Source organism: Nipponia nippon, unplaced genomic scaffold (assembly GCF_047370975.1).
Source record: "Nipponia nippon isolate SJK-2023a ecotype South Korea unplaced genomic scaffold, ASM4737097v1 scaffold_10, whole genome shotgun sequence".
In the NCBI taxonomy this organism is placed as follows: domain Eukaryota; kingdom Metazoa; phylum Chordata; class Aves; order Pelecaniformes; family Threskiornithidae; genus Nipponia; species Nipponia nippon.
Genome location: NW_028262291.1, coordinates 38,758,401 through 38,771,501, shown reverse-complemented (window position 1 = coordinate 38,771,501; position 13,101 = coordinate 38,758,401). Strand labels below are relative to the sequence as shown.

The 13,101-nt window shown below is 36.7% G+C and overlaps 1 long non-coding RNA gene across 1 annotated transcript; it reads right to left on the bottom strand.

The window, feature by feature from the left end:
• Positions 1-3,074: 3,074 nt before the first annotated feature.
• On the bottom strand, positions 3,075-12,106 carry LOC148057161 (uncharacterized). Its single transcript, XR_015702080.1, has 4 exons — positions 11,998-12,106; positions 10,756-10,862; positions 3,922-4,021; positions 3,075-3,190 (listed from the first exon to the last, which is right to left on the bottom strand). It is a non-coding gene; the product is annotated as an uncharacterized LOC148057161 (long non-coding RNA).
• Positions 12,107-13,101: the final 995 nt, after the last annotated feature.

Below are 13,101 nucleotides of genomic sequence, written 5' to 3'. Positions count from 1 at the left end.
CTTTAAAAAAAAAAAAAAAGGCAATTGAAACATATAACTCGGCAAGATACTTTGCATTCACGGTTTATTCTTATCCTTCCAAACTTTAAAGCATTAGTTCCATTGCTGAAGGTCCCTCTTTTCCCTTTCCATTCTTTTTCCTTTGACTCACTCCAAAAATCTTGTCTGGGGTTTAAAAAAAAAAAAAGGGAAACACATACTTTTCACATCCTCCCATTTTCATGTATATATGTTCTTGTATTTCAAAGTTCTTTCCCCCATTTCTAAAGAAATCTATCAGCCTCCCAGTGTGACTCATTTAAATTGAATACATAACTCCTGCACTTAAAAACTAATTAAGTAGCCCAGAATACTTAATTCCATTGAGGGTTCCTGCTTTCCTTAGGTGTATCTGATCATACAACTTCCTTAAAGCAATTTCTGGAGGGAAGAAAGGAAGTTAATGAGCTCTTCACCAAGCTGGCTGGGAGTGTTGATCTGCTGGAGGGTAAGAAGGCTCTACAGAGGGACCTGGACAGGCTGGATCGATGGGCTGAGGTCAACTGTTTGAGATTCAACAAGGCTAAGTGCCAAGTCCTGCACTTGGGTCGCAACAACCCCATGCAATGCTACAGGCAGGGGAAGAGTGGCTGGAGAGCTGCCTGGTGGAAAAGGCCCTGGGCAGTGCTTGTTGACAGCTGGCTGAACGTGAGCCAGCAGTGTGCTCAGGTGGCCAAGAAGGCCAATGGCATCCTGGCTTGTATCAGAAATAGTGTGGCCAGCAGGACCAGGGAAGTGGTTGTCTCCCTGTGCTTGGCACTGGTGAGGCCGCACCTCAAATACTGTGTTCAGTTTTGGGCCCCTCACTACAAGAAGGACATCGAGGTGCTGGAGCGTGTCCAAAGAAGGGCAACGAAGCTGGTGAAGGGTCTAGAGAACAAATCTTATGAGGAGCGGCTGAGGGAGCTGGGGTTGTTTAGTCTGAGGAAGAGGAGGCTGAAGGGAGACCTTATTGCTCTCTTACAGCTACCTGAAAGGAGGTTGTAGCGAGGTGGTGGTCGGTCTCTTTTCCCAAGTAACAAGTGATAGGACAGGAGGAAATGGCCTCAAGTTGCACCAGGGGAGGTTTAGATTGGATATTAGGAAAAACTTCTTCACTGAAAGGGTAGTCAGGCACTGGAACAGGCTGCCCAGGGAAGTGGTTGAGTCCCCATCCCTGGAGGTATTTAAAGGCGTGTAGATGTCGCACTTAGGGAGATGGTCTAGTGGAGGACTTGGCAGTGCTAGGTTAATGGTTGGACTTGATGATCTTAAAAAGGCAAAGTGAATATAGCCAAAGTTACCCCAACAGAAGAATTTTCTAATAGAAGCAAGCTTATCAATTGTCCTATGCCTTTAATAGTTTTATTCAATGCTAGCTCAACTAATTGAAATAAAAGGCCATTGAATACTGTCGTGGTTTAACCCCAGCCAGCAACTAAGCACCACGCAGCCGCCCGCTCACTCCCCACCGGTGGGATGGGGGAGAGAATCGGAACGGTAAAAGGGAGAGAACTCGTGGGTTGAGATAAGAACAGTTTAATAATTGAAGAAAAATAAAATAGAACAGTTAAATAGGCAAAGCAAAAACCGTGCATGCAAACAAAACAGACCAAGGAATTCATTCACTACTTCCCATGGGCAGGCAGGTGTTCAGCCATCCCCAGGAAAGCAGGGCTCCATCACGCGTAACGGTTACTTGGGAAGACAAACGCCATCATGTCCAACGTCCCCCCCTTCCTTCTTCTTCCCCCAGTTTATATACTGAGCATGAGGTCATACGGTATGGAATAGCCCTTTGGCCAGTCTGGGTCAGCCCCCCTGGCTGTGCCCCCTCCCAGCTTCTTGTGCACCCGGCAGAGCAGGGGAAGCTGAAAAGTCGTTGACCGGTGTGAGCGCCACTTAGCACCTATTTAGCAACAGCTTAGCACTACTTAGCAAGAACCAAAGCATCAGTGTATCATCGACATTGTTCTCATCCTAAACCCAAAACACAGCCCCATACCGGCTACCAAGACGAAAATTAACTCTATCCCAGCTGAAACCAGGACAGTACCCATCGCTACAGTGTTAAATTTGCACAAAATTATTGAGTTCCATTTTAAAACCATCAGAGAAAAAAGGAAAAAAAAAGAAAGAAAACAAGTTGATAAAACTTATTTCTTACAAAATGGCCTATAAAATCAAAATTTCATAATTGAAGCCTTGTGGAATACATTGTGTTCAAGGAGTTAGTGATCTTGAGCAAACCATGCCTGCTCTATTGGGCCTTGTACTTAAGGCCTGAGAAGCCCCTTAGCATGAGCAGCTGCTGTAAGGGAGCCTGCTGGAACACCCCGTGCCGGCCTGTGCTGCGCACTGGTGGATGTTAAGGCAGAGGTGGCATTCCAGCCTGTCAGGAGAAGATACATGATTTTGTTTGTTACGCAAAATAAAAGGCACCACAGTATAGGAGGGAGGAAGAACATCTCCACGGATGGGACCTGCACAGTGTGCCATGGAAAAATCATCTGGGGTCTGTCTGACATTGCACGAATGCAGGATTCCCAGCATCTGAAAGGAAATAAAATGTATTTGCTAGCCATATTCTTCTTTTTATTCTCTCTTATTAAAACAGTGATTTTATTATGCTATTTGTTGCCAGGTGTTTCTTATTCAGATCTCGTAAGAGCCCCACACCATCTCGCTCGCTCTCACTCACCCCCAGTAGGAAGTCAAGATGCTGAGGTACGTTCTTCTGCACTATCCTGATGAGTTTTAAATTAATTCTGTCAACTCTTTGGGTTTTTTTTTTGCTACTGCATTGAAACATTTTAATAACTACACAGGTGTTGTTACTGTTGTCATGTAAAAGAACAAAGGATAAAATAATTAGAGATCTCAAAGTATGCTAGTGGGCACGTCATAAAAATTATTTACATTTGAAACTCATGAAAGGGAATATGTGGTGGGTGACCACAGGAACAGTTGCAGGTATAGCCATGAGTCTCTGGCTATATTTTATATATATATAAAATCATACTGGGACCTGGAAAAATATCTACTGATTTTCCCTCACCTTTGTGCAAGATACTACTGGACTTCTACATGACCAGGTGAAGGATGACTAGGTCAAGGTGTCTTCATGCGACATTCATGGAGAATAATGATTTTCATTTGATGCCTTCTTTTCCTAAAGAAAAAAAAAATGGAAAAAACATTGCATGAATATGAAGTTTAGCATGAAAAATAAGATCAAAGGTTGATTCTCTGAGAAAGCTTTAAGGAGTTATTTGGGAAACGAGCAGGGAAAAGGATCTCATCTTTATGGATATTGTGACCAGGATTAATTGGAAACTTACTACCTGGATTCATACTTTGAATAGACGTGGCCACAACTGATAGTAAGAAATCTGGAACAGGGGAGGAAGAGGTATTTCTGTAGTTTCCATCCTGGTTTTAAGAAAATTAAAGTAGGCGGATCTGGCAAGGACAAAATAATAGGTATACGGGCAACATACGTGAATAATGCTGTTGAGAGATGTAATAAGATAGAAAACATGCTGAGTGAATTGGTACTGTGTCAGGTTAGACAAAGCCCAGGGAGATAGCTGGAAGGTTTGTATGATCATGCAAGGCCATGGGTAGCAGAATGAAAGTAACAGATGTAGTGCTGAAGATGTGAAACCAGACAAACTCAACAAAAAAAACCAGTGGAATAGAAACCTTGTTTAAAGTACAGTTTCTGTTGTTACTTGTTTGGAAAAAGATAAATGAATGTAGAGGTGTGGAGATAGCAGTATATATTAATGGTCCACCCTCAGCAGTCCGTTAGGCTCAACTCTTGATTTTGCAATTCCATTATCCTCAGAAGCTCCCCCAATATTTCCGCATCATCTTTCTCCCTGCGCAAGTAGAAATTACCTTTCTCCTCCTCATTAGGTATATGCAACTACAATGTTTTATGCAGTGTAGGAGATGGGTGCTCCATTATTAATTATATATTGTTATCTGATTTTATCCTCTGTAAAAGAAAAAAAAAATTGAATGTTACTACTATTACACTTGTAATTAGACTTAAGAGAGACTGAGAGTTTCCGTTTGTGGGAAGCATTCATGTTCTGAAATAGTTTGATTCCAAATTTGTACCCAACATGATACTTCTGAAAAAATATGTTGACCTCTTCTATGTGACATCTGCCCTTCATTTTTTAAATTAAGTAGACACAAAAAAACCTAGAATATTTAAGTTCTTTTACATTGTCATCACATAATCTGTCATAGGATAAAATGTGACATGACATCTACTATATGCATTTGTAAGTAAGACATCATGAAAAAAATGGAAAAATACTAACAGTAATATAAAGTAACAAACACCTATCCAAAGAATGTAATTTTCAAGAGGTTTTCTTCTTTCTGGAGCACAAGTTTCCTAAATGGGTTTCTAGATATCTCTTGCAGTAGAGTTATTGCAAAGAATACAAATTTTTTTAAAATAAGTTTTGCCAAAAATAATAGTTCAATCAAAATTCTGTAACCTTTTCTATTTCTTAAATTAGTATAATGGTTGCTCCTAATGGCTGCTACTCAATATACTGAAAATCACTGCATGGCCAGTATGCAGCTAAAAGCTGTTTGCACTACAATGAGAAGAGACAGTGATAAATTGGTCAAATCCAAGGGAACACTGAATGCAAACTTACGCAGAATCCCACTTCAGCAGAAAAGTGACTGAGTACTAAACACTCAGTCTGAGAGTACTGAGAAAATATATGCTGACTATTAAGAATATATATTTCCTCTGGTGGAAAGGAACATGTATATTTTACAGTCAAAGTGACTCTTCAAAAACACAAATCTCTAGGTCAGGCATATTTAGAGATAACATTGATTTCAGAACCATTTAAGCAAAATATTTGGTACTGAGAATTACAAGCCTGGATGAACAGAAACACAATCTCTCTTGTAATAGTCCTCATTTTTTTCCCATTTAGTAAACTGATAAGACGCAAACCAAAAAACATCAAATCCGAAATATACAAAGAAGCAAAATACTTCCATTTTAGCATTATTATATGAATAATATACATTTCTGGGAAAATAAATGAGTTTTTTAGCTACAATATCTAGTCCAAACAATGGAAAAATACAGTTACATTGACATTTCTTATAGCCTTCAAGGGTGTTTCTCAAGCTAGACTAACTAAAGCATGACTAAGCAACCCAAAATGCTACTCCCAGATCAGGAAATGTCCTTTGGATCTCATCAGAGTAAAATCTCACAGATATCAACAGTGATCAATAGAGACTTTGATAGAAAGCTTTCCTAAAAGCATTTCATCAATTTATTTCTGCCACGTTAAATCTTTTCTGGTTCGTTTGGTTGGGTTTTTTTAGTTTTTTAGTCTTTCCTCAGCATAATTTAATTTGACACATTTTACATTAAAGAAACGCAAAAGTTTAGATTCATATATTTCTTTCTGTTACTCACTCGAGATAATTGCCTTTACTATTTGTGACAAAGCAATGTATTAATTCCATTCCTAGCAAAAGAGCACTTTTATATTACTACATCAGACTGAAATTCTTCTCCTCACCTTTTTATACCAATCAGGAATTTTGAAGTATGTCATTATGATATCATAGTGGCAGCCTAACTTTGGAAAAACTTTCTATGCTCTACATATATTAAACTTTCCCCCCCACAACCCCAATCCCCCCAAAAGCCCTGACTAGAATATCATGGGAAGGGAAGGAGGTCAGATTTTTTCCTCAAGCTAAAAAATTATTTCTGAATCCTGAAATCCTCAGGTACTTGCATTGTCTGTTTAATCTTACTAAAGAAGCTGTTATTCCTCCTAAGGATGGAGTGAGATATTCTTGTTCACAGTGTTCTTCTGTGAAAGAATTTGCATGCTAGACTGCAGTCCACAGGTTTTTTACCTATTTCATCCGAGAAGCTTGGGATTTTTTTCTATGGAAAATTAGAAATGAAGCATTAATTGAAATATTAATTCCATAAAACTTGTACAAGCTAAAACATTGCTATTTTTCAATTAAGTTTCAATCCAAGCCTTTTCTAATGGGACTTATCAAAGTTCTTTTGCTTTATTTAGAACTTCTAAGGAAGTCAGTATTCACATTTAAATACATTTTTTCCAAGCTGTGATAGATACCAGAACATTCTTTTTCTGATGTTTAAACAACAACCTACTTTTACATACCACAGCCTTGGTTTATACTGTTCCCTTTGATACTGCACTCTTGGACCTCTTGATTAAATCAATTTTCTTATTCTCTTCATAAGTGAAAGACCTGGAACTCTCTCAGGGTCTTTTGGAACTTGTCCAAGAGGAAAGAGGGTGCTACCTGAATCTATTCTATGTTGTACAGAAATGTTAGATTTTAAACTTCCTTAATATCTGAGGCCTAATTGTGTTGTCATTTCAGGTGAAATTCAATGAGAGAAAGATTTGGACTATTTCATGGTGTAATAGTTTTCAATATACTAGGAAATGGATGAAGTAGATTATGTATTTTTTTTATAGACAAATTTCAGAGTCAAAACACTTGCAGTGCAATTCCAAACACCAGTAACTTCGCAAAGTGTCTTTCTTCACACACGATTTAAAGCACTAATATGTTGTATAAAAGAACTTTATTGAATACTTTCATAACTGTAGAGAGCTTATTACCCAATATGTGGCTAGTACATATTGAAATATGTCTACTCAGTCCAGTGTCTAATAACTAATAAGCAATTTGCTGAATTCAGAACAAGCCTAAGAACAGTCAGACAAAAGGAACTGACTTGATTGATTGTGTTTCTATATTCTTTTTGTCATGGAAGAAAATACTTAAGTAACCATTCTATGATGAGCTTTCTGATTTACAGCTTTTTCCTTCTATCAAAGAATAACTCCACAGGCAAGTCAAAACCTGTTTCCTGTACATCTGTGTTCAAATTCTGACACTACATTAGAGATTAAAGACCTTTTGAGAGAAATTATTAAGTTTACAGTCATTTACATAGTTCACGATTTATTCATGCAGACAAGCTTCCATGATCTTAAAATACTTCATTTTCTCTCCTTGGTGTTGCTCACCCTGATTTCATATATTTATAAAGATTGTATGAATTCTCTAGTCATCTTAACTAAAATTCCAGCTCAAATATTTAGAAATTTAATTAATTAAGTAAAGAAAAATATCTCTTTTATAAAGAGGTAACATAACTGGATCAGAAAGGGTTTAGCATGAGGAAGTGAAATGCATGTTATAGTTCCTGCTAGGGTCTTTATGCATACACAGCTAAAAAAAAAAGATCTAATCTGCATTTTTGTTTCAAAAGTTCTTCAGTCTTTCTCTCCTTTGTCACCAATAATGATGTAGGTTGAAATGAGCTATGCAGAGCTGGTTTGGGTCGTTCATTCCAGCCACTATAGCAAGCCACCTAGTCTAGACAGCTATAGAAAAGTAGCTGGAAAACAGTGAAACCAACTATGACAGTTATTAAGGTAGTCTTTGAGAGCCTATATTTAACACCACAGTCAAGAACCCATTTACGTGTTACTTAAATTACTTTTCCCCTTAGTGATTGTTCAACTAATGGCATCAGTAAAAAAAAATATCAAAACCAAAACCAAACCAACAAAAAACCCAAACTGAAAAACCATGAATAAATAAGAAAACCAAACAAAAAAAAGCTGAATTCAGTACCAGGTCCAAACTGTTTCTGGTATTAACCTGCAGTGATATAAAATTGTAATAATAAAAGTTACAACATAAATTCATGATTAGAGGAGTGCTTCTTCATTGAAATGAGCTATTGTCAATATGCCAGATCCTCTGTAAAATTAGTCTGCCAGTTTAATAAACTGCATTAAAAGCAGCAAGAGGGAATCATGGGTACAGTGCAAACCTGAGGCTACCTGGAACTCTTCCTTCATCCAGCATAGGTCAAGTCAGCCTGGCTTTGCCTTGGCACATCGGTATGCAATGTAGAGTTTGTGCTGTCAACGAGTGCCACAAGACAGAGCACCATAACGACTCTGGAAAGCATAGCTTTATTTAAGTGTCATTGCTAAGGTTAACTCTAGTTAATATCTAGTTATGTAGAGATGCTAGAAACCAGATCTAGGGAGAGGACAGATGGGACATTTGATTTTTAATTGTACATCATTGCAGCAGAATATCATGGTACCAAAAGCAACTGTTTGATACATAATGTTCTCTGCAAGAAAAAGTCATGGTTTATTAATATTAATTCAACAAAAACAAACCCCTAAAATTATCATTAATAGAAATCTACGTCATATGGTAGCCATAATTAGAGTGTCTCAATTTGCATTTCTAACTACAGTAATGAGAACTGTATCAATATACAAATTCAAATATATTTACTTTTAGTCTACAGCAGAAGCTTATTTAGCCATACTTTTGTTCCAGCTGCTAGCAAAAGGAGCATAGCCAGGGGGTGTCCAAGTCTTTTTGACACTATCGCTGAGGCTTAAAACAAGCTGAAGCCTAATGTACATTCTAAACTAATTCCTTGTAATACATCTACACTGTAGAGTTAAAGGACCATCTAATACCCCAGACAAAATGTTCTATACATGTATCCACATCTCTCAGCCTGAGAAGGTTCAAATGTACACTAACTTAGCAAAAAAAAAAACCTGAAAATACTACTGAATGAGCCAGTTGATGTAACATATCTGGAATTCTTAGTACATAATTGGTCAATACCTGTGGCTTTTAATATTTGTAAAACCTTCTACTTTTATACTTATAAATGCTTTATAATCTGCTATAATTTTCTATAATGTGCTTAATATATCTCAGTCATTCAGTACTCTTTTATTCATAAACCTTTAATAAGAAAGATGACACATTTCTTTTCTTTTGTCAGATATTTTCCTATCAGTTGAACAGCAAAACAGTGTCTATAAGCTCTAAAATCTTTCCCATGGAGTCAAGGGTGACAAATAGTACATTAACCAGCAATGCTATCAGGCAAAATCATTTATGGAGTAGCATGCCATAAGTGTAAAATAGATTTAATCAGTAAAAAAACAGTGTATCCTCCAGTACTTCATTTAGAAATGTGCATACAGCATATGGGAAGGTGTCTTTAGCGTAACTCAGTACCTCCTGAAAGCACCCATTTGAGACATGTCACAGAATCCCCTCCTGTTTCTTCATTTTGCCAGCCCTTTTACAATGAATCTCTCATTTTCAACTGCCTAGGAAACAAAGTCTTCCAAAGATCCAGAAGGTCATGAGGTGTGAAGAGAATGAATCCTTTATATAGCAACTTGGATGAATAAAGTATTTTTCCTTCTGTAAACATGAATTTGACATAAAATACTATTTTCTAACTGAAAAATGTTTTTCCTTTGACAGAGGAGAATATTGTAGCTTATAGCTGTAGGAAGATAGTACTTCACTTTCAGAAATCCTTGAAAATGCCTACTACATTAGCATATGACAATTTCATAAATAGTATTTTTATATTCTGGAACATGTTTTTCATTAGAAGTCAAAACACATGCAAACTTGCTTTTGATTTTAATAGAAGAATGTGGTTTTTTCCATGCAAATAATTTTTAGTCTATACTTCCAGAATCTTACAAAAGAAGATAAAATGTTAGAGTTACTAAGCATAAAAAAATGCAGTCCTTTAAGAGAAATAAAATGACAGGGATTGAAATAAGCTATTCAGTGAAAATTTTTCTGCAAATTTGTCAAAGCCCTGGCCAAAGACTCATTTTTAGGTAGTCAATCATCTGTAGTATTTGAGTTCCATCCAATGGACTCCATCTGCTTTCAGCTTTCCTGTCTTTCACGAAGCCCAGCCTCTGCTGTGCCCTGAGTTTCTTGGCACATGATGTCAGAAGTTCCTTTCTAACAGTGTTAGCTGTGAGCTATCCATATTAAGTGGGTACAAGGACTTCAGTTTGCAGATCGGACTCATCCACCCAACTTCAAGTCTGTACATGAGACTACAAAAAAAATATCTGGGCGGATTTGCTTAATTGTGTGCTAGTCCAGATACTAGATGTTTTAAAGTCCTATGTGTGGAGGCCAAAATCATAATATGAAAGCATGGCTGGAGTGTTCTTTCTTATAGGTAAGGTATACAGATGTAGACAAAATCAATAATATATGTACAATTTCTTCATGGTTCTTGAGCATTTTCCAAGAGACTGTCAAGTCTTCTGACTACAGAACATCTGACCATCAGCTCAACATGAGATCACGTAACATGAGGTACAGAGAGGGTCTCTTCTAACAGCTTTTGCCCCACAGTTTCATCTAAGAAATCAAAATATCTTCCTTTTCCTTCTTCAACACCATTTCCTTTTTCATTCTCTCCTATGTCAAGGTTCATTTGTCTGCCCTACCAGCCTTTTTTTTGTTCAAAAGGATTGTGATATCACTCCGTCTTCAATGGCTTCAGGAAAAATGTTTCTAAGATACTGCTCTGCTTCTAGTCTGTTAAAGCACCACATACTTGGGGTCTGAAAATCTTATTGACTCACCTTTAAAACAGATACCACATGTCACCATTTACAGTTTAAAAGAATGATTTAGGACTAAATTGAAACATAAAACACAAGACTGATAATACATTTTGCTATGAAACTGCAACCAAAATCTTCATAATACTGTTGTGTATACGCAGTCAATAATACAATTAAACAGGAAAAATTGTCATAAGTTTCACTTTGGTTAAATTCATTAGTAACTTACATGAAGTCTTTAAGCCTGGTTACTGGAATTACCATCAGTGTAGTCATTTCTTCTTTAGAGTTCACAGAAGGCTCAAGTTCCAAAATAAGTGGGTTACCTATTGCTTTCTTCATGCAAAATAAAGACAAAAAAAGCTCAATAGATTGCAAATGTCATTGTATTTCATTAGTATTCTGCTTTTTTAAAAAAACAACATCTTTTTATTAGGGACAATGTCACAGATGAGTTTTCCATTCAGTTAAGATGTTGTGGCAGTTTTCTGGTTAAATTGGCTAAAATGAGGAATGAGACTTTAGTCCTTTGTTCCTGTCAAGTTGTGCTGTCACCAAGCAGATGGCAGAAAGAAACTCTCCAGGTGGTATAAAGCTGTCATTGTAGCCAGTCCATAAAATACCTCTGACCTAACTGTTCACCCACATATGAGCATCAGCAGTATTGCCAGCCCTAAATGTCCAGAAATACCAAGTCAGTTTTCAAGGAGTTTTTGAGTAGTCTTTTATTTTTTGGTGTTGCTTTTAGGATTCAATATTGTTCAGTTAAGTTTAATTTTTCTAAAGCCATGAGGACTGAGAAAATCTCTTTTTAATAAAAGAAAGTTGAGAATCTGTTAAATGAATCCAAGGGGTGCTTTAAGACTCACAAGACAGGTGATAAGAACGTGAGAGTTCACAATGCAAGGTCAGAAGTGAAGAAGAGTTGTGTTGCAGTCAAATCCTATGACAGAATATTTCTACTCTAAGGTTGCAGATGTGGGGTTTTTTTTTGCAGAAAGGCCAGTTTAATCCCCAATTTCCTCTGTTTTTCTGGAACCATTTGTAAGACCTCATGGTAAACAAAATGAGGGAAATGATGGGGTTTTCTTTCTTTTTTTTTTAATGAGGTTATTTTTCAAACAGAAGAGTTCCCTGACTTTTCACCACGCAGATGTAAAAACTGATGTGCTAGCACAATTAAATGTGTGATGCAAGTAATGCTTGGCAGGGGCTTAAACAGTTCTGCTGGTGAATCTGTAGCTAGCCTAAATCATTACAGGCCAGTTTAAATTTTTATGGGCCTATTACTTATGTGACATATTAATGCTGTAATCTGATGAACAGTTAATGATGAACTTTGCTCTCATAATTTATAACTCCTTTTAGTAAGTAACTGTACACTTAAACTCACTGAAGAACTCTATGGAACTATCATCTGTTAAACTGTATAGCAGCTTTACATAATTCAGATTACTTTACAAGGGCATACCTTAAATGAAGCTGAATAACGCATTTCAGTCTTCTCATCTTCTTTCCACTCCACTTTTTCTCCTTTCTTGTTTATATTCTCTACAACTTCATATCATCTTTAATGTCTGTTTTACCTGCCAACAGTAAACATTTTTAAAAATAAGAGAGGACAAACACTGGATTCTGACTGCACAGAGAATGCTCAATGTTAACTAACTTTTTGGCTCAAGAACATTACCATTCTTGTTTGGATCTCTAAAACTTAGCATCAGAAGCCAGAGTGGAAGGTAAGTTTCAGTCAAAAATTTTTGCCTGTCAAATTTCAAGAAGACAAATTGATGCTAGAAATTAAAACATATAAAAAATTATCTCTACTGAAAAGCAGGGCTTTTTCACAGTTTTGCTATTGTAAGATTACAGATCTATTTAATGGAGACCAATACAGCTGAAGTAGTATTAAGAAAAAAAATATTACTTTCAATGGGAAATAAAAAAAAAAATGGTAGGACACTTCCGGAATAAGGGTTGGAAAGCTGGAAATCCTCTGTGAACTCCTTCACTACCCACATTTGCTATATACTATCTGATGTTAATAAAAGCCACCTGCAACAATAAAATGACCTCAGTTAGGCCACTATAAAAATAAAGCAGTGCATAATTTAAGAAAGCCAGAGTGTTATTGACATTAGAACTAATCAGGAATCAAAATGTGTTTCCAACTATCAGCTTAATTTACGTCTGACTTTATCTGAATTGACATCTTCCCTTGGAATGTTTTTGTTTAATAATTCAGCAATTTCTAATGGAAACCTTTCCAATGTAATGTTTTCAACCAGCTCTAGCCAGCATTGCGGGGGGGTTGTTTATTTTCTTGACATCATCATTCTTCATTCTTTTCATTAGATTGTAAATACTGTTAATGAAGAAATTTTTTTATAAAAAAAGGAAGATAAGAAAGGTCTAGATCACAATCTGCCAACTTTCTAGCATAGGACAGAAACTGCAGTAGAGTACTTCTAGCTGGGTCAGGCACACATATTGATAGGCTTTTACTAAAAATACAGAAGTTAATTTTGTGTTGTTTAAGCTGAAGCTGGTAGTAATGGCTTAGAGTTTCACCTTG